Raw genomic sequence first — 21,449 nt, 5'->3', positions numbered from 1 at the left:
AAAATCCGTGTCCTCTGCGGTACCTGAGGAACTTTGCTGTCACCTCCCAACGGGTCCCGCCCAGCCACCACTGCAGGGGGCTTGGAGCCCACCCTACCCCTGCTGCCACCAGCACCTGTGACCGAAGACATCCCCAGGCCATTTTGGCCTTTCTGCCTCCAACCCCATTCCTGCCTAAGGAGTCCTGGGACCCGACTTCTGAACCCTGCCCGGGCTCATTCACGCCACGCAGGGGACCTAGGAGGTTTGAGGTCTCCGGCTTGAGGCCAGAAAGGGGGGCCACCCAGGACTCAGTGAGTGACTTGGCAGGACCAGCACCCAGTCTCCAGGCTCCTCAGTGAGTCTTTGCTCCCCTCTGGGCCGGCAGCCTCACCAAACAGTGGCCACCTGGGGCCAGGCCTCCCCCGGAGGCTGGGTGCCCGCTCAGGGCTGCAGCTCACAGCTACAAGGTACAACTCTGGGCTGCTTGGACCCTGGGCTCTTCTGACAGGCCTGCAGACCTGGTGCCAGGAAGACAATTCTAGACGGGGCCCAGGAGACCAGAACCTGCCCGAACTCTTCTCCTCTCTCTCCGTGTGGCCTGGGCAAGTCTTTCCACCTCTGGGCCCCTGACTCTGCATTTGCAAAGCTGCTTGGAAGACGGGATCCCCTCCCTCAGTCCAGGTCCACGTGGGCACCTCCTCTGGAGAGGGGCTACCCAGGCCCTCTGAGGTCTCCCCGCAGCTCCCAGACCCCCCTCGGGGAGCTCCCTCTCTGCCTCTGCTGTTTGCTGGTGAGCTCAGTGAGGGACCCAGGGCTGGCTCCACTCCCAGCGCTGCCGTTCCATCTGCTGAGCAGGTGCCGGCAGTGACCGTCCCGTGGAGGGCAGGGGTGCGAGGAGCTGAGCCCTGGTTCCCCCTTCGCCACCACTCCCCGTGGGTCCCTGAGCCCGTCTTGCACTCGGCCAGCCTTGGCCTCCTCACCTGCCTGAAGGAGTCGGCAAAGGCTATGAGGGTTAAGCCAGGAACGCAGGTGGAGGATGTACCGGGGACACTGGCGGTGGTTATTTTCAGTAGACCCCCTCCGGGGCTCCCTCCTCACCCCTTGCCTAGTGGACACTCCCCGCTGGCCATCGTCTCTCCAACCTCGTACCTGGAAGCGGATGACTTCTCCCCTCTCGGGGCTTCTCTCAAATGTCAGCTACTCGGGAGACCTGCCATGACCCACCAGCCCCCCGCCTCTCTAGGCAGCCTCCTCTGACCAGTCCCTCTGGTTGTGGCTTCTTCTCAGCCCTTAAGGAATCTTTGTTTCTTGACTGACCCTTCCCTCCACTGGACTGTCCCCTGCAGGGAGCATGCCCCCATGTGCCTCGTTCTCAGCTGTGCTCCCTGCGTCTTCAACAGTGCTCGGTACACAGTAGGTGCTCAGTGGGTGTCTGGGAGTAAATGACCACCTGGCTCAGTGAGGCCTGAGGCCCCTCCACCTGCGGGCCCCCCGTTCCAGGAGCAGTGCCCTCCTGCCAAGCCTGGGATGCACGGAAGTTACGTGCGAAGACTCCAGGAGCTCGCTGCCAGCTCCCCTGTGGGAAGCCACACTGTTCGGGGCTTTTACCCTTTTATTTGAAAGGAATAGTTGAACTAAGGTGACTAATTTTTTCCAGATCCAGCCAGCCCCCTTGAGGATTGAAATAGGCTCTGATGAACACTTGGGAACCTGGTTTCCCAAGGACCTGGGATATGGGGAAGCCGGCAGGACCACGTGGAGGCTCTTGGCTCTGTGGTCCCCACTTCAGGGAAACACTGAGTGGCCATCTCTGTTAGCCATACAATGTCAGCCTTTCACTGTTTTGTTTTGTTTTGTTTTGTTTTGTTTTGTTTTGTTTTTAATGGAGATACTGGGGATTGAACCCAGGACCTCATGCATGCTAAGCATGCACTCTACCACTGAGCTCTACCCACCCCCAAAGCCTTTCCCTTCTGAACATGCTCAGCTTCTCCATCTGTAAAATGGGCACAACAGTAACTACTTTCAGGGGTTGTCAACTTCAACAGGAGGGTGTGGGCCATAGGAAAAGGCTGATCACAGTCAGCCCTTCAGACCGCAAGCTTCTTGGGAGATGGTTCCAACAGGACCCAGCTAACAGTCCACGTCCAGAGTGTGTAAAGTAACAAACCCACGTTTTTATCCTATGGGAGGCTCCACCTCACATCGCCAGCCATGACCGGAAGGGGTAAAATGTGAGACTGAACAAAAGCTCAGAACTGAAACCAGCCAGTTCCCGCCTACAAACCATCCTACTGTGACCTACCAAAAAAAAAAAAAATTGCAATGTCATGTCTTCTGGGTTCCTTCTCCCTGGAAAGAGTGACAGGGCTTCTCAGAACAACCAGCCCAGCTGTTAAGAACTTACTTGGCTTAATAGTCATAATGATAATAAAAAGTGCCGCTTGAACATTCAATTCTAGTCCGAAGGGTGGAGCCACAGGGCTCAGCCTGGGGGCAGGGCTCCCAGGCTGCAAATTTTGCAAATGCCTCAACTGTTTTCTTGTTCAACTTCCTTTTCTTGGCCTCAGTGAGAAGACCCTCACAATAGCATTGAGGAGAAGGGAGAGGCCGGTGGTATAGATGTGTCTATGATGGCTGCAGCCCCCGAAGAAACAGTCACACTTTTTTTTTAAAGACCATTCAAAGAAAGGGAGATTAAGCCAATTTTTGAAAGTTTTTTTAATTGTGGGAAAAAATACATAATGCAAAATTTACCATCCACCACGGCTAAGTGTACAGTTGAGAACGTCCCCACTGTGAGACCATCCCCACCATCCATCTCCAGAACTTCTTCTTCCCAAACTGGAACTCTGTGCCCATTAAACACCAGCTCCCCATTCTCCTTTCTGTCTCCATGAATTTGACACCTCCAGGAACCACAGATAAGTAGAATCATGCAGTACTTGCCCTTTTCTGTCTGGCTTATTTCCCTGAGCATAACGTCCTCAAGGTTTGCCCACGTCATAGCCCGTGTCAGGTTCTCCCTCCTTGTTGAGGCTGAACAGTCTTCGATTGGATGGATGGAGCACATTGCGTTGATCCAGTCTTCCGCTGACAGACACGTGGCTTCTTCCACTTTCTGGCGACTGTCAATCATGCAGCTCTGAACGCAGGTATGAAGATATCTGCTCAAGATGCTGCTTTCACTTCTTTTGGGTGTAGACCCAAAAGTGGAATCACTGGCTCATAGGGTGATTCTAAGTTTGACTGTTTGAGGAGCCAACTTGCAATCTCCCACTGTTTCTCATTTTAAGATCACCTTGTTCCCAGAGCATCAAGGGGACGGACTCAGGGGTGACTCTGTTCCTACTTGATCCTTTCTCTTCTGTTGCTCTACTGTCCTCTCGTCCACCCTGGGCTCTACCAGCCAGGTCAGAGTGTTAGGCACAGGGCCGGTTTTTACAGCTGGAAATCAGCAGAGCCATTTACCAGGCAGACGCACGTACATGTGGGTCTCTGCACATTTTAGGTACTCAAGAGGTGGGGAACGGGTTTCTTGGAGAATTAAATGAGGCCATAGGTGTTTAGCACTTAGAATGGGCTGGCAAGTGCCCACCTAGCACCACACAAAGTCTCTGTGGGTTGCCTGGTGCCACTGCCCTGCCCGAGCAGGTGCCCCGAGGACAGCGTCGCCCCGCCCTCCCCCTCATCTCCTGGGCAGTTTGCTTGGCTTCTCTGCATCCCGGGTGCACCTCCACACAGTTGTGGGGTTGATCAGAGGAATCAGACTCAGGAAGTGCCTGGTACGCTGTCGCCACTGTGAGCCATCAGGGACTGGCAGGACCTCTCCAGGTAAAGTCGCGCCTGGGACGTTTCCTCGGCCTGGGCACTCCCGGAGCCCAGCGCCATGCTGGTGGGCTTTGCGCTCACCCAGCCCTGGGAGGCGGGGCCGGGCTTACCGTCACCATTTCACAGAAGAATCAACAGAAGCTCAGAGCCTTTGAGCAGTGCGCGCAAGGTCGCTCAGCTGGCAAGCGGCAGAGGCAGGCGACACACCCTGACTGGGTGCCACCAGCCTGTCTCCTCATCTGCAAAACGGGGCTCATGGCCCCGACCTTGTCTGTCTCCCAGGGTGTTAAGGGTCCAAACCATGCAGGTGGACATCTTTTGTCAACTCAAGGTGGCGATCCAGCTCCACATGCTGCAGTCATGATCCCAGTAGATCTGTTCACTTGAAACAAACACGCAGTCAAGTGCCCAGCTCCCCACCTGCCCCTTTTAATACGTCAAATCAATGACAATCAGAGCCAGAGAGACCCGCCCAGGGGCACTGAATCGACTCTCCGGCTTCCCAGCAGTCAGCAGGAGGCCAGAGAAGGGAAGGGCCATCCAAGGTTATCCCAGGTCCAACCCTCGGCATCTACTCCCACATTCTAGTCCTGGGGCTGCCTCCCTGCCTGGCCAGACAGCCTCTGACCTCCCAGGATTGACATCATGAGGGAGGAGAGACTCCAAACCAGCAAACCAGCAAGAGGTCGCAGCTTGGAGACCAGGGGCCACTCCCCGAGGACACACACGGAGGGTCCTGGGGAAGGGAAACCTCCAGGGCGCGACGCGGTGCCCTCAGCAGAGGGGACCGTGGAGCAAGGCCCACAGGAGAAGACACCTTGGTTCAAAAAGAGAGAAGAAGTCGGTGCTGGGGGGGTGGACAGGTCTGCAGACCCTACACAGGGTTTGGACCCACTTCCAGGGGAGCTCAAGCCAAGCCTCAGTTCGCCCCTCGGGGCGTGGCCTGTGGGCTGGGTGGGCGGACCCCCGGAAAGGCTGGGAGGGGGCACTGAAGGTAGTGAGGGAGTGGCTCACCCCACCCCCAGGCTCAGGGTCCCCCAGCAGCCCTGACACGGGGGCCAGCCCTCTTCCCTGGCAACTCCCGGGGTCAGCCAGTGGCAGTAGCCTAGGCGTCATCCAGTCTCTGCGGGAGAAGACTGCCGAGGCTCCCCACCCGGCTCTCCCAGCCCACAGGCCCTAGGAGAATCATCGTGGGGGCGGTGGGGGTGGAAGAAAGGTCCTTTTAAAAGTCGGCTCAGGCAGCTTGGCTCCCCCTCCCGCTCCCCCCGCCTCTCCCCACCACCACAGCACCCGGCTTGGACTCTGGGCCTAGGGAAGGTGCTGGACGCCGTGCCCACAGGCTGCACATGGGCGGCATCTGTGCCCCAAGTGGGCCTCTTCTCTTGCCCTCTCTCCCTTCCAGGACAGCGAAGCTGGGCGGCGGGTGGGCTCAAAATATCACTTGCCCCTCCTCACCTATCTTGCAGAGCAATGATCCATCACAGGCCCTGCATCAAGGGGCAATGACTATACCCACTGGCTGCATGGGCGATGGGATGGGTGGGACAAGGTGGGCCCAGAGGCCGGCTCCTCCCTGTGGGGCTGTGTGGTCTTGGGCAAGTCACTCACCCTCTCTGAGCCTCTGTAGGTTTTTCTGTCAAATTGGGGCTATAATGGTGCTCACCTGGTAGGGTTTCTGGGAGGACTGAATGAAATGGGAGCCGAACAAAAAAATGCAGGGGTACAAGGGGGGCTGTGTTCTCTGGGAAGGTGGGGTTCCATAGCCAGGCCTCAGCTTCTCAGGACCAGTATGGAATGAGTCATGACCTGGTGTTTTATGGACCCCTGCTGTCTCTTCCCACGACCCACTGGTCTTCAGAGGCTCCAGGGGGTGAGGCTGACGGTGGGGCTGGGGGTCCTCTGCCCCTGCTTTCATGCGGCTTCCAGGGAGAGGTGCTGTTGGGGACCAGACTTGGGGGAACCGAGGAGAGGTGTCTGCAGTGGCACCCGGGCAGGGAATCTTCTTAGATCAGACACTTTCCCACGGGGGCTCGGGCTCTGAGGGCAAAAACAAGACTTTGTTTTGGGTCCCATCCCTTCCCTGATTTTGTTCATAAAAAAGTCTGGTCTCCTCTGCCCTCAGGCACTTCTGAACTTGCTTGGCATCACCTGCCTAAGATGCTTCGGACTGTTTAAGGCCCCCAGAGTGTACCCCTAAAGGCCTGGATAAATCTGTCCTCCCCAAATATGGATTTGGATTGACCTCAGTTTGGAAAATATTATTTTTTCTTGAGAGACACGTGTGTTTCTTTGTCCCCCGGGACAGGCCATCAGAGGAGAGGACCTCAGTGGGGAGGGGCAGCCAGTGTGTCTGAGCCTCACCACTCAGGCCGGGCATCTGGCCCTAGTGGCTTCACTCAGCCCGTTTCTTCTCTTCCAGGCAGCAAGTGTCCACTAGGAACCCCAGCTCCTTTTCTCTTGTCCACCATTCTCAGTGTCACCTTCATGTACGTGAATGAGCTGACTCCCTTGTACTTTTCCAAGGTGAAATCCAAAATTTATCATTAATAGTTGCAAAGAACATACCCTCTAGTGTGTTTTAAATATTGACACTTTAAAGTAAAATTCTTCTTTACTCTTTTAAAGGATCCGATAGAGTCTAAAAAACCGTAGCAGTATGTTAGCTTTTATCTTTTACTTAAAAAAAAACTAACAAGTTTTACTCTAACAGCCAAAAATCATAAATCCTGGGCTTTTTTTCTCTGCATTTATATTTCCCCCATCAGTTTTACCCCAATTAAGGTAATTTTAACCTTGAAAACCTTTTTTGATCATTATCATAATTCTTGGGAACCAAAATATTTCTATGAAATGAAATATTTAAAAAATGAATTTCTTTTGACTATCAGCCTTAAACAGTCTTGTTTTGGATTTTGTTCGCATCACAATGACTATCACACACCATCAATCAAAATAGCATGTGTATAAAACCAAAAATGGACAGGTGGAAAGCACAAATAAAATTCCACTGGAAATGAGCCTTCATTTGATGGAGGACGGGGTGTGTTGTTTTTTTCCAATTATTTCATATAATCATTCTTATTTTTTGCTGAACTGACATGGGATTTGGCCTCAATTTCACTCTCATTTTCCATTTCTGTTGTTGTAAAAGCCAAGAAGCCTTTACAGAAATAAGTAGATAGGATGGAAGGTTTGTGATGGTGATGTCACTAGGGACTTGAACACCTGCCGAAGTGCATGTTCAAAATCACACACGATCTATCATCAAAAATGGGTTTTCCTGCTCCGTCTGCTGACATGTCCCCACTGGATCCTTTTCAAATCTATTCATGGCGAAGTCTCAGCAGCTGCCTGAGTCAGCCGAGGATTTATCATGAGTCATTGGAGTCACTTTTTCAGCTTCTGGAAAGTTTATCCAAAGGTCTTTTCACCAAGACCTGTGAAAGGACGATGAATTGTGCCAGTCATTCTTCTGCTCAGAGGCACGCTGTTAAACCCGCTGTCACGGAGGGAAAGATGGAAAGAGCGGAAATGGAGAGGCTCCTGATTTCACTACGGCTGGGCCAATGCCGGTGGTGGCAAGCTCCCAACGTATCATACACTTACACAGGTTCCTTTCCACGCCTGGAAGCGACAGGCTCCGTTCATCCAGCATTTAGGACATTTCTACCACGTGACAATGTGATCGGCGATGAGGGCAGCCCGTGGGGTGAGGGGGCCTCGTCGGATCGCCGTCAGAAGACATCTGACTGCATTTTTCAGCTCAAACGAGCGAGTTGATATGTGCCTCCATAGCGAATTCCCTACCTCTGACTTCTGGCTCTGGAGGAGGTGGTACATGGACAGATTCATCTGTAAACAGAGAGAAAGGGCCAGATCTCTGCCCTGAGCTGGGAGCCTGCGGTACTCAGGGACCTCTCTCTCTCAGAAGGGCATCTTTGTCAACTGTGTGGGACTGGGGAGACGAGGTCATGGACTGAAATTGTCCTGCCTCTGGCCCTCCACCCCCGCAGACGGCTGCAGCCCCAGGCCCCTGCCTTTCTAAGCTGCCCATGACCTTAGCAGGGGGCTGCTTCCAGGTCAGAGAGAGCTGGAAGGAGTGTCAGCTGGGCCTCCACCTTGTCCCTTTGCTTGCAGCCCTGAGGCTTTTGCCTGTAAGGAGATCGCCCCGGGGCAGTCTGGCCCAGGGCACCTGCCCAGCTGAGCTTTCCTTTCGCAAAGTGGGAGGAAGACCCTGTGAGCGGAGTGGGGAGGGGGCGCCAGCCAGGCAGCGCCCTCTCAGGGCGGGGTCCTGGGAGAGCTCGCCTGCAGCAGTGGGTCTTCTGCTCCTTCTGTTCACCAGGCCAGAGGTGATGGGGGCTGGGGCTGCATGGGTGGCCGGGGGGCAGAGCAGAGGAGAAGTTCTGGAGAGGCATTCCTTCCCCTTCTGGCCCAGCCAGCCTCGCTCACCTTTCAGACCTCAACTCAACTTTGACCTTTCGGAGAAGCCTTGCCTGACCTCTCAAGTCCAGTCCCCATCACAGGGTGTCCGTAGGAAAGTCCAACCCGGGGCTTTTAGAGAGCAGATGCTCTTAGCTATGGCACTGGGACAAAAGGGGCACACCTGGCCGTTCTGGGCAGACTAGGACTCAAGGACACCTCACCTGTGCTGGCTCCCATCCTCTGGGCTCTAAGTCCCCGAGAGCAGCCCGTGTCATTGGCTTGTGCTCACACTGTCTCCCAGGCAGGGACCCCGGCGCTCCCGGGGAGGGTGAGTGCCCTCAGCTCTCCTGGTGACTGGCAGGCTGGGTGCTGCACACTAGTTTCCTGGGGAACGGGGACACGGAGCCCAGCCCCTGGGTGGAGGGATGAGGGATCCCTCCCCCATCTCCCACTTCTTCCAGGCTCAATAAACAGCAGGAGGCGTTGTCCACAGCAGGTAAACTACTATTTCCCTATTCACCAGTATTATTATTATTGCTGCCTCCGCTGGTGGAAGGCACATTGGTATCTGTGGTCCATTCTTGGGGCTGCAAGGACCATCTGACTCTATCCCTGACTCTAGCCATGAGACCTTGAACAGATTCTTGCCCTCGGTCTTCCCATCTGTATAATGGGTACCAACGAGGAGGCAGATTCAAGTTAATGCCTAAAGGAATAGGCACCCCATTTGGCTCTCCTGAGCCAGTCCTGCTTCTGACATCACCCCATGGGGTCTTCCTGCTGCTCCAGGCCTGGGATGCTGGGCCACTAGGGCAGCCCAAAGGCCTTCCTGGGCCCCTGATCTCGGTGACAAGAGGCCTTTTTCTGCCTCTGCTGCCGGCTCCTTGACATCCCACACGCCTGCCTCTAAGCCCGAGATGCACTTCTAAGCTGGGGCAGACCCACCCTGCTATTCTGGGGTCTTCTTTTAACTATTTTGGCAAAGACCAAATGGCAGCCTTCTTTAAAATAGATGCTCCCAGCCCGGAGGTCATTCGCTGAGAACCAGGTCAGACCCGGCCCGGACTCCTTCCCGGCAGCTCACTCGAGTTAAACCCAGACCCTGGCGTGTGTGACTACGACGAGGGCCCAACTGAAATACCGGTGGCGGTCATGGGCAGAGATTCAAATAAAATCTTCTGCCTCTAGCTTCTGTTCCACAGACGCTCTGCCTTTCTTTGTGAAATCACAGGGGCCAGGGGCCCGGAGCAAATCTGAATCTAGCAGCCCCCGGCGGGCCCAGCCAGCTCCCGTTCCGGGCCACACCGTGAACATGTGTCTGTAGAGAGAGGTCTCCGGCAGCCTGAGGCCCGGGAGGCCCGCATGGCAGCCACATTTCTAGACAACAGCTCTGAGGGATGAACCCCCCTTCCCTCCATGTCCATTGCCACAGGAATAAGTTTGCTCACCTAAATATTTTTGGTCCCTTAATATCATACACATGTAATAGCTGAGACTTAAAAAAGTTTGAAAAGGAAGGAAGAAAAAAAAGGAATTCCTACACTAAAGTGACGCAACATCAAATTTTATTAAAGGTCTCACGCTGCCGCATTCCAAAGACATCAAATTGCAAAGTGGTCCAGTTGTGTGTCCTGCCCCCTGGTACCCAAAACCATTGACTAAACTAAACAAGTCCTGTCCCTTCAGCTCAAGGGTTTCACTGAACATGTTACCAGTCTTGGCCTTGCCCTCCTTCCCATCCTGGCCTTGGTAAAATGGTCTTGTGGTGGTGTCGGGCCTGCAGAGCAGGGGGATACTGTGCCCACGATGAAGCTCAGTAAGTCATTCGACAAACGTTGGCTGTGCTTCTGCACGTGCTGGCTCTGTTCCACGCAGGGAGACGTGGCAGAGATGCCATTACCATCCCTGCCTTGAGGAGCTGCCATGCCACTGGGAGAACTAGACATTGAGCTGGGAGTCCCCCCCACAGGGTGGGAATTCAGAAATGGGATCAAAGGTCCTATGAGTGGGGCATGATGGCAGTGAGGGGCCCTGACCTGGTTGGGGGGGTCACGGAGGCGTCTCTACAGAGGGATCATCTGGTCAACCCAAAGCTCCAGTCTGGGTGGGGCAGGCAACCTAGACCAGGAGCAAGGCTTGGAGGTGAGACACAGGGGCCTCTGGGGAAGGTCGACAGTCCAAGAGGGCCGGCCTCAAGAGGCTATAGAGGCCAGCAGGGCTTAAAAAACACCCCGGGCAGGTCTGAGTGGGGGCGTGGGGGCTTTCTGTTAAAGGTGGACCCTCTGGCCCCTGTGAGCCCCCCGGTGTGGGGAGAGGGGCCGGGAAAGGGGTCTAGCGTGGAGGCAGCAGAGAAGGCGTCACCTTTCACCCACATTCAACCAAATCCACAGTGGCTTCTGAGCCTCTGAGGGCCACCAACCTGTCTCCTCCCTGTAGCGCCTGGGGGGGCCTCCCAGGGTTCAAGCTGGACCTTGGAATTTGTCCTTGACCTGCTCACCCACTGGCCAGCCTGGGCCTGCCTTCACCCTGTGACTACAGAGTAGGAAGTGGGGGGGGGGGAGCTCGGGACACACAGTGGGGATGGAGACCTGGAAGCGGGGCATGGGGGTCTCATGAGCCTAGGAGGGGCATTTTTATCTTGACCGCAAAGAAAAGCCACTGGAGAACTGCAGCGGACGATGGCTCCGGCCCAGCTGTCTTCCTGACAGAGCTGCCCCGGTGCAGGGCAGGCCAGGCACTGAGTTCTGGAAGGAGCCAGGTAGGCAGTGTCTGCAGCTTTAAGGGGCACATGGCCCCTGTCCTGACTGCTCAGCTCTGCCTGAGACCCGCCACGGCCACCAGGTAAGGGAGCAGGTGTGCTGAGGTCCAGGAAGACTTCATTTACCGAAATGGGCACTGGGCCAGCTTTGGCCTGGGGGTAGGCAGACCCCGGGCGGGGAGGACACGTTGGAGGGGGTGGGGGTGAAACCCAGAGGGAACCAGGAGAAAGGGTGAGTTAGCCACGGGCGTTCGGGGCGGACTGACACCTGAGCTCAGAACCCTTGACGCCGGTGACTCTCCCTCTTCGTGTCCTGGGGTCCCGCCCACCCCCACTTTGACCACGTGACTTTGGGGTGAACTGTTGTCACCCATCTTCCCAAGGCAACGTCTTCCAGGGCCGTCGGCTCTCTCTTTGCCTTGGGTGCTGCACTGGTGGTTTTCTTTTCTTTTCTTTTTAATTGAAGTGCAGTCAGTTCACAATGTTGTGTCAGTTTCCGGTGCACAGCACACAGCAGTGTGTCGCCTACTCCTTTAGTTTCCCAGTTGCCCTGACAAGGACAGTGGGCCCTGGCGGCTTGGGAACAAACTCAGCAGCTGTTACTGGAGGGGATGGGAGCATAGTGATGGGAGATGCCTGTGAAGCTCCATTCCACTCACCACCTGCTGTGTGAGCTTAGTCAAGTCGCTCACCGTCTCTGAGCCTCAGTCCCCACCTCCCCCCATGGTAGGGATTCAACAAGAACAAGGAAGGCAAGAGTCCCAATCTGATCAGAACAGGGAGGGTCTTTACTGGAGGCAGGGTCTGGCACTAGAATGCAGCCTGGGGGCCTGGGGCATCTTCCACAGCACAGATGCTCCAGGCCAGGGTGAAGCAGGATTCTTGCCATCTTCTGTCACGGCCCTGGGCCCTGTGACTGCGACTCTGCTTCCCAGGACCTGGGGCTCTGTGAGACTGGGCATCAAGTCAGCCTGGGATGTTTGGTTTCTCACAAACCATTGTGGTCCCAGGGGGCAGAAGCAGTGACCGTGCACTCAAAAGGGGCCCGGCCTCTGTCCATCTTGATCACCCAGTCCAGGAATGCAGCAGCAGAAAGGCCCCCGTGAGATGGAAGCCCCGATAGGTTCTGAGGGGAGGGGCTGCTTCCTTTGGCCGAGGGAGCGAGTCACGGTGAGTGGGCGACCACAATGCTGGAGGGGCAGTGGCTCCGGAAGCAATCCGATCTGGTCACTGCCTCTTCACCCTCCATGGCTCCCCATGCTGGACGGAAAAGCTCCCAACAGCCTTAGCTGTGCCTCTAGATCGGGTCCCCCAGCATGGTCCCCACCTGGCAGGTCTCCATCCCCTCTGAGCTCCCCCTCGAAAGCTCTTCCCCACCTTCTCAATAGGCTGACTGATTCAACTTCAGAAAGCTGCCAGGCCCCCAGGCTGCATTAGAAGCCCCTCTTGGCCCTAGGGTCCAGCCCCTTGGGACCCTTACCACAGAGGATGATAACCACGACTCCGAGGTCCTCTGCTCTAAGCATAGGGGCCGCCTGGCACAGCCAAGTCTTCAGTAAACATTTATTTGCTGAATCAACAGATGAATGAGTGAACCATCTTGCAAAAACAATTTTTGTTTTCACTTAATAAATATACTCTGAAATGTCCATCAACAGATGACTGGATAAAGAAGATGTGGTATATTTATACAATGGAATACTATTCAGCCATAAAAACGACAACATAACGGCATTTGCAGCAACATGGATGTCCCTGGAGAATGTCATTCTAAGTGAAGTAAGCCAGAAAGAGAAAGAAAAATACCATATGAGATCACTCATATGTGGAATCTAAAATAAAAACATAAATACAGAACAGAAACAGACTCATAGACGTAGAATACAAACTTGCGGTTGCTGGGAGTGGGCGGGAAGGAACAGACTGGGATTTCAAAATTTGTAGATAGTGACAGGCATATGCAGAATAGATAAACAAGATTATACTGTACAGCACAGGGAAATATATACAAGATCTTGTGGTAGCTCACAGTGAAAAAAATGTGACAATGAATATATGTATGTTCATGTATAACTGAAAAATTGTGCTCTACACTGGAATTTGACACAACATTGTAAACTGACTATAACTCAATAAAAAAAAGTTTAATAAATAAATAAATAGATAGATAGATAGATAGATAGATAAAGCCTGCCATTGTCCCACATCACTGTGTGGGCTTTGTCAATTTCATGACTCCTGGAGAGAAGGTGAATGTACGATGGTTTACGTAGCAATATGAGGTCATTTCCGACTTTTCTTTCTTTTCTATTATCAATAATGCTGTGATGAATATCTCCGTGCCCCAAGATTTTTTTTTTTTCTGTATTCAGGGTGTGATCTTCAGAAGCAGAATCTCTGGATTCCGGCCAAGAATTTGGGGCTTTAAATTTATGGTCCCGGTGTATGCTGACCCCAGGGTGTCGGAGGCTGTCCGTTTAACCACAGCCTCAGCTGCACTGCGTGAGTCGGTTTTGTTTTCGTATTTTTCCTGCTAGTCTTTTCAAAATTTGACCAGAAAGCAATGATACCGGCCAGACTTTTATTTTATTTGGTAATAACCTCTAATTTTATAGTCGTTTTAGATTTATAGAAAAGTTGCAGATACTGTTCAGAGAGTTCCTGCATATCTCACGCCTGGTCTCATGATTAACTTCTGGTCCGTGCGCTGCTTGTGTTACAATTAATGAACTGATACTGACACATTGCTATTGATGTCCGAGGTTTAAGCAGACTTCCTTAGTTTGTCCCTCATGTCCTTTTCCGCCCAGGACCCCACACCATATCTGGTTGTCCTATCCCCAAAGGCGCCCCTTGGCCGGGACGCTTTCTTAGACGTGCCTTCTTTTGATGACCTTGACAGCTTTGAAGTGGTTTTTGATTTTCATTTCTGTGTCTTTGACGGTAGCCAGGGCCAGCTCTGTCTCCATGAGTCGCTTTGACATGGGTGTCCCCCTCCTCAAGGTCTCTTCATCTCTTGGGGTCTTGCTGGTTCCCCTAAAAATCTGGAGACAGTGAACACGAGCCCTTCCCAGCACGCCGACCCCCAACTCAGTGCACATCTGCTTTCCTCTTCAGGTGGGTCTGTTACTTTGCAGAGCTCGGCGGCGATCGGTCAGGCAGACGGCACGGGGGGTTAAGGAGCAGAGCTGACACTGACAATGACGCTCCTCAGCTCCAGGGGAGGTCAAGAAGGACCTGATCGGTGGGCTGGGAGGCCCTGGCCACTCTTTGGGAACAGCGGGGGTCTTTCCCAGGGTGGACCAAGGCAAGGTCTACCCAACAAGCACAGAGAGACCTCTGCCCCTGCCCTCAGAGCCCCAGACCCAGCCTCCGACCACACACAGAGCAAAATGCAGAGTCCCCGGCACGGCCCTGCAGGAGCTGCCTGGCCTGCCTCCCCCGGCCTCGTGCCCCTCTGCCCATGCTCCAGGATGGCCTGGCTGCCTGGGGCCTGGGCCAGGATTCTCCCCCACCATAGGGCCTTTGCACTTGCTGGCCCCCCTCTTCTTGTCACTCAGGCCTCAGGGTGGATGTCACCTCCCTAGACTGATCTTCTTGGGCAAAATGTGACCTGTTCCCCCACCACACTGCTCCCTAGCCCACTCCAAGGCTTGCTTTGTGACATGGCCAGCGCACACACCATCTGAAAGTAGCTTTTGGTCCCTCGTAGATCGTATGGGGGCCTCTGTGGCATCAGCTGCAGAGATCCAGGAGCTCTGCCAGGACGGCCCTGGGCTGGCACAAGCAGGAGGCTCATGAGTATATATGAAAGGAGCGAGAGGAGCTGGTGGGCAGAGTGTATGGGTGGCACCAGGCAGGTCGTCCCCACTGTCAGTGAGACAGCACCATCTGCTGCTGGGGGCGGCTGCAGCGCACGGCCACTGCACAGCGCCCCCCTGAGGACAGAGCTCCATCTTCACGGAGGGGAGCCGGCAGGCGGGGAGGGGGGCCGGGGCATGGGGTGCTCGCCACTGGACCGTGGTGAGTTTTTCCCAACGACAAGGGGTTGCCTCCTCTTTGGCCAGGACCGGAGGTCCTGCCTTGCCCCACTCAATAGCACCCCCTACAGGACCCCAGACTCTCAGGGTGGGCTAGTTCTCCAGGAACCCACCTGACCCCTTCCAGGGACATCACATCATGGACTGGAACTCACGACCTCTGGGTCTGCCTGCCTTACAGACCCAAAGACCTTCTCACCCGAGTGTCTCCCCCTGCCTGGTTTACAAGGCTCTCTAAGATGGGGTGGTGCAAGGATGGGCACCCTCATTTTACAGGGAGAAACAGGCTCAGGGGTGAAGCGACTGTCCCATCCATGCAGCAGTGAGAGGTGGAGCCAGTTTGATCTCAGACCCATACTCTGACCATCAAGATCCAGTGCTGTGTGACCTCAGGCAGACAGCTTCACCTCTCTGAACTGTTCCTGACTGGAAAAACAAGAATGATAATAATAGCACATGTCTCTTAGGATATTTGTGGGGCCCAAGCAAGAGACCATGTGTCCAGGGTTCAGTGAAGCAAGCTTCTTGAATCTCATGTGGCCAGTAGCCAAGCTGACAGGACTAGAACCTCAGCTCCTGGTCCAAGTGCCCCCGTCCCCACAGCCTGCCTCAGCCCTCCTGAATCATGGCAGAATTATGTTCACGGGAAGGGAGCTGCCCAGTTCCCTCTGCCAGGGAGAAGCCACTAAACTGAAGCCGAAGTCCATTCGTGTGCTCGGTGCAGACCTTGGCTGAGCCTCCGAGACACCTGCCCCAGGGGGGCTGTGCAGAGCTCAGACACCACCACTGTTCCGTGGCTGCCTTGCCAGCATCACCTCTAGGGGTGCCAAGCACCCCAGGGAAGAGCCAGACCAGGGACTGAGACCTACCACCGGTCCACCCCAGGAAGGGCTGGAGACCAGAACTTCCAGCACCTGCCAGTAGGTCAGCTCTGCACAGTGCGGCCAGAGTCTCGGGCTTGGCACGTGGCTGCCCTCAGGGCCCTGGCAGCCCCTCCCTGGCCCTTGCCTGCCCTGCCTCCCCACATCCTCGGGATTGTGATCCTGGGGAAGGTGCTGGCCTGGGTGGCAGCCCTCTAAACGGGCCCCACCCTGGGGGAGGGTGGGAGTGACAGGTGAGGGCACCAGGCTCTGCCCCTGCTCAGAGAGGGGCCTTTGACAACAGCCGCCCAGCGTCCTGTCGGAAAAGCCCTGTGCATCCCTTGGGCCCTGGCCAGGGAAGCCCCCGTGGCCGGGCTCCGGGCGGGACCGGCAGGGGCTCTGACCTCCAGCAGGCGGCCTCAGGCTGGGCTGTCAGTAAATCTTCATGCTGCTCTCGCAGCAGGGAGGACAGCCAACGGGCCGCGCATTCTTGCTCCTGATGCTCGGAAGAGCTGCCGGGGAGGAAGGACTTGATGGCCCCAGAGGGCACACAGATGGAGGAGGTGTCATGGTGCCCACTCTAAGAGGCAGAGACCCCCAGTATCCTTTCTCTCATTTCTCCTTGGTGATAGAAACTCAGAGTTTTGCCTGGTGTAACACTGCCTGGAGTAAAGACTACATTCCCCAACCTCCCTTGCAGTTTGGAGCAGCCATGTGACTGAAGTCTGACCAATGGGAGATAAGCAGCACTAGTGGGTGTGGCTTCTGGGAGATGAAGCGTGCTTGTCATCTTTGCTACTGTTGCATAGACTGTAGATGGGATGACGGGAGCGCAAGCAGCCATTTTGTATCACGAGGTAAAAACCATATGATGGCTATGAAGGAAAAAGATGGGAGGAAGCTGAGTCCCTGATGAATGTGCACAGCCTCATCACCCTAGAACTCCTTTACATGAGAATTTCACATTTTTATCTTGTTTAAAGTATACTTATCTTGAGTTTTCTGACCCTTGTAGCTGAGCTGAATACTAACTCATGGGGGAAAACAGATACGCTGGGAGGTTTAACTGGGGCCAAGATGAGCTATGAATCCAAATCCATTTGGTTCCAAAAGCAACCTCAAGGTGGGGGTGCAGGGATGAGCATTTAAAAGACCCAACCTGCTGCTGATGGGGCCAGGAATGCCCCAGACTAGGTGTTGCTGAGCTGTAGGGGGACTGTTACCCCTGCTCCCACATCCAGCCTGTCTCCTTCCAGCAGAAGGCCCAAGGTGGCCCCAGACAGTGATGCCCACATTTCAGTGGCAATGACCTTCCCAAGATCTGAGTACCCAGGTGGAAGCGACACTTCATTACCCAGCTCCCACCTGCCCTCTAACCCATAGAGAGAGAGCATATGCTTGTTGAAGGGGCAGCTGTGTCCCCCTGGGCCATCATTTGTCCACAGGGCAGCAGGCACAGCCACCTCTTAGACTCGACTTCCAGTCTAAGCTCACGCCTCACCACTAGGGACTTGGGGCTTTACCCCTGAGCCTCAGTCTCCCCACCTGTGGAATGGAGATCATGGCAGCCATTGCAGAATGACTGGGAGAATTCACTGTGACAATGGATAGAAAGCATCCAGCTCACACCAAAGGGCTTTGTGCTGACTTAACAGGTGTGGCAGCCCGGGGAGATGGCCCTTTAACTCAGGGGTCCCTCAACGTTGGCACATCACCTGGAGGGCTCGTTAACACACAGACTGCTGGGCCCCTCCCCTGGGAATGCACTTCTAGCCAAATCCCAGATCAGGAGACCACATTTTCAGAACCACTGGTTTAAACCAAGGACCCTAAGACAAAAACGTGAAATTGAGCCCCCTTTTAAGATCACCTGAGCCCAAGCCAGCTTCTGGAATCAGGTGGCTGGGTTTAAATGTGGGGTCTAACCCTTGGAAGCTATGAAGCTGTGTGACCTTGGGCAAGCAGCTTCCCTTCTCTGAGCCTTGTCTCCTCGTCTATCACAGGGGGAGAATTAGAACCCAACTCAGAGCCGAGATGCAGATCAATCAAAGTGACGTGGGCAGGTGCCCAGTACATGCTTCTCTTCTTCCTCTTCCTCCTGGCTCCCCCCACCGTCACCCTCCTCCTCACCTTGTACACATAAACACCTTCTCAGCCGGGAGAGCAGCAGTGGGCCTGTCTCCCGTCCCGCTGTGGGGCACCCTACCCAGGACCCAGGCCCACCACCTGCTCCTTGACTTGCCCTGGGGAAGGGGCCCTCTGCCCTGCAAGCACCATCCTAAGCGGGCATGTCGGTGGCCAGGCAAGGGCCTGTCCTCCCAGGTTTAGTCAGTCCTGACCTGATGGCCACCTCCTCCCCGACTGCCTGGCCCAGGTGTGAGCCGGCAGGTGCTGCAGACCCATCACGAGCTGAGCCCCGCCAGCTCGCACCAGGCTTGGGCTGACCCTGCCGGCCCACCGGGGCTTGTCACTGAGGCCACTGCCACCTGCTGGTGGGCAATGGGACTGCATTCAGGGATGCCCTCCCAGACCACTTGAAGCAACCCAGCCCCCGCTTCCTGTCCCCTCATTTGTCCCCAAAGCATAGGAGGACCCAACCAGTCCCACTCTCACAGAAAAACTTGCAGCCCTGACTGTGATAATGAAATTTACTGAGATAGAGCAATTCACCCATTTAAGGTGTATGATTCAATGGATTTGTATTGTGTTGCATGGCCACCACATCAGTGTTAAAACATTCTCATCACCCCCAAAAGAAACCCCACACCCATTATCAGTGTCTCTATGTCCCCCAACACCCTCAAGCCTCTGGCAACCATCAGTCTACTTTCTGTCTCCATGCATTTGCCAATTCTGGACATTTTATATAAACAGAACTGTTAAGTACATGACCTTTTGTATCTGGTTTCCTTCAATTAGCATAATGTCTTCAGGGTTCGTTCAGGTTGTATTTATCAGAACCTCATCTCCTTTTATGGCCAAATACTATTTCATTGTATGCATGTAGCACATTTTGTTTATCTGCTTATCAGTTGATAGACATTTGGGTTATTTCCATTCTCTGACTACTGGGGGTGCAGGTTTCCATGTGGACATATGGTTTCATTCCTCTTGGGCATCCACCTAGGAGCAGAATTGCTGGGTCGTGTGTAACTCTGTGTTTAACGTTGTCAAGAATGGCCAGACTGTTTTCCAAAGCGGCTGCACCACTGTGCCTGCTCCTTGATGCCCAGCCTGTCCTTGGGTACCAGGTGGGGTTAGTACTACAGGCACTGGAAGCCAAGAGGCCTTGAGGCCAGCCCTGACCTGCCCTTCCCTGGCTCTGTGACCTTAAGGAAATGGCTTAATCTCTCTGAGCCCCAGTAGAATGTAGCAGACGCTGTTGGTGTTCCACCTGTAACCCCTTGGCCCTCACTGTCCCATGTGATAGGAAACCCAGGCTTCCTATCACAAGCCCTTGGGTTTCTTTGCCCGAGGGGAATGGGCCAGAAGTTCAGGGAGGGCTTCTCTGTGAGCAGCCCTCAAACAAAGATGGACTTGAGTTAGTGAATAAATAGGCCAGGTGCCTTAGCCCTCAATTGGGCGATTGGTGGGGGACTGGCAGTGATTGTACAATTAACTAAATAGTTACAGTTTGTGTCTGGTTCTGTGAATGAAAACAACAAGGCACTGTGAGAAGAAATGAGAGGGACTCTGATTTTTGATAGGCTCGTCACAGAAGGTCTCTTTGAGGAGGTGACACCCTGAAAAGTGAAGATCAAGAAGCAGTCAGTCAGGTGAAAAGTCGAGAAAAGAATATCCCCAGGCTGCAGCATATGCAAAGGTCCTGTGGCAGGGAAGAGCCTGGTACAGACAAAGCAGTGGAGCTGGAGTTTGGAAAGAGAGAAAGAACATAGGAGGTAGGGGACAGGGAGTGTCCAGAAGAACATCCTGGTGAAGAGACAACCTTTTTGAAGAAGCCATTAATGCTTGCTGCATGCTTAGAGGTTCAGTCTGCTCTCCTGAGACAAGATCTTGAGCTTGCATGGGAAGACTTCATGGAGGCAGGAGGTCCAGGAGGAATGTCTTGTAAAGGAAAAGCAACCCAGCCCTAAGAATCAAACTAGTCAGGCGGGTTTCTCCTGCCAGCCTCCCCGGCATCCCCCCTGGGTCAGGGAGGGTGAGGGGCAGGGGATCTAGGGACGGCCCCGTCCTCCTTGGAGAACCAGGAGTTCTGCCTCATTCAGTCCAGACAGCCTCGCCTGGCAAGGGGCTCTGTGTGGGTGAAGAGGTGGGCTCTGGTGCCCACCACCTGCGCAGGAATCCTAAGTCCTGTCTGACCAGCTTAGCCAGCAGTGCCACCTTGCCCACGTCAGAGCCCTCACCGAGCAGGTGGATGCAGCGACCCTGTCTCCCAGGGTTGTTTGCAGACAACCTGAGTCCAGGGTGATGGAGCGAGTTTGGAGAACAGGTGAAGAACTTGGGGTGGTCTGGCGTGGAATCAGTGCTCAGCGAAGGGGGACGTTAATCATTCTCACCGCGGGTGTCTCCAATCCGCGCTGAAGCCAGGCAGCGGCGTCACAGCTGAAGCAAGCCCCCTGCCGCCTGCGTGCCCAGCACCAACCTCCACTCCTGAGCCGCACTGGGTCTTCCAGACAGCCCTGTAATGCTGGTGTCATCATTACCCCCGTTTCACAGAGGAGGAAACTGAGGCGTGGAGAGGGTAAAGCACCTTACCTGGCCTCACAGCCCATGAATGGAGAATGAAGACTGGGGCGGCCTCAGCGCAGACACTGGGTTGGCCAAACTCCAAGGCCTGCAATCCCGGATACCCCTCGCCACGCCCCGGCTCCCATCTCCATGTCCCCAGCCCTGCAGTCTTGATCTTTCCGTGTCCCAGGGTGGCTCTGAAGGAGGTTGAGGCTGTTTTCAGATTGCCATTTAGATGGTGGCTGGCTGTCCACAAGGCACTGGCTCTTGCGAAAGGGGTCCTGACTGATGGTGCCCCGTTGTCCTCACTAACAGGGAGCTGCTCCAGGTTCTCCTGTATTTCTCCGGGTCATTCCTCCTAACCCACTATTTCAGAGCTGCGCCTCTGTCCCCTGGGCGTCTGCAAGCTCCTGATGGATGACGGCAGGCTGTTGTACCTGTGGCGCTGCCCTGCTAGCAGAGGGTCTGGCATTTGGCTGGAATATGCTCCATGGATGGATAGTAGATGAGTAGATGGATGGATGGATGGACAGATGGACAGATGGATGGATAGATGGGTAGACGGGTGGATGGATGGATTGATGGATAGTTGGATAAACGGATGGATGGATGGATGGATGAATAAATGGGTGGATGAATGGGTAGGTAAATGGATGGGTGGATGGAGAATTACAGTGCCATTCTCCTGAACTGTAAAAAAGGCAGATACGTGTATTTATTTATTTTATCAGTGTTAATAAATGTTTGATATTTTTATCTTGAAACCAGCCTGCCCAAGGCATAGGGCTTCCCAGGAACTCCTGCCTTGCCAACAATATTCCTCGTGTGTCCTCCCCACAAGACTCTCACCTCACTCCTCGTCTTTGA

This window comes from Camelus bactrianus, chromosome 10 (genome assembly GCF_048773025.1).
Source record: "Camelus bactrianus isolate YW-2024 breed Bactrian camel chromosome 10, ASM4877302v1, whole genome shotgun sequence".
Classification (NCBI taxonomy): domain Eukaryota; kingdom Metazoa; phylum Chordata; class Mammalia; order Artiodactyla; family Camelidae; genus Camelus; species Camelus bactrianus.
The sequence above is the reverse complement of the archived record's forward strand: the minus strand, read 5'-3'. Positions refer to the sequence as shown.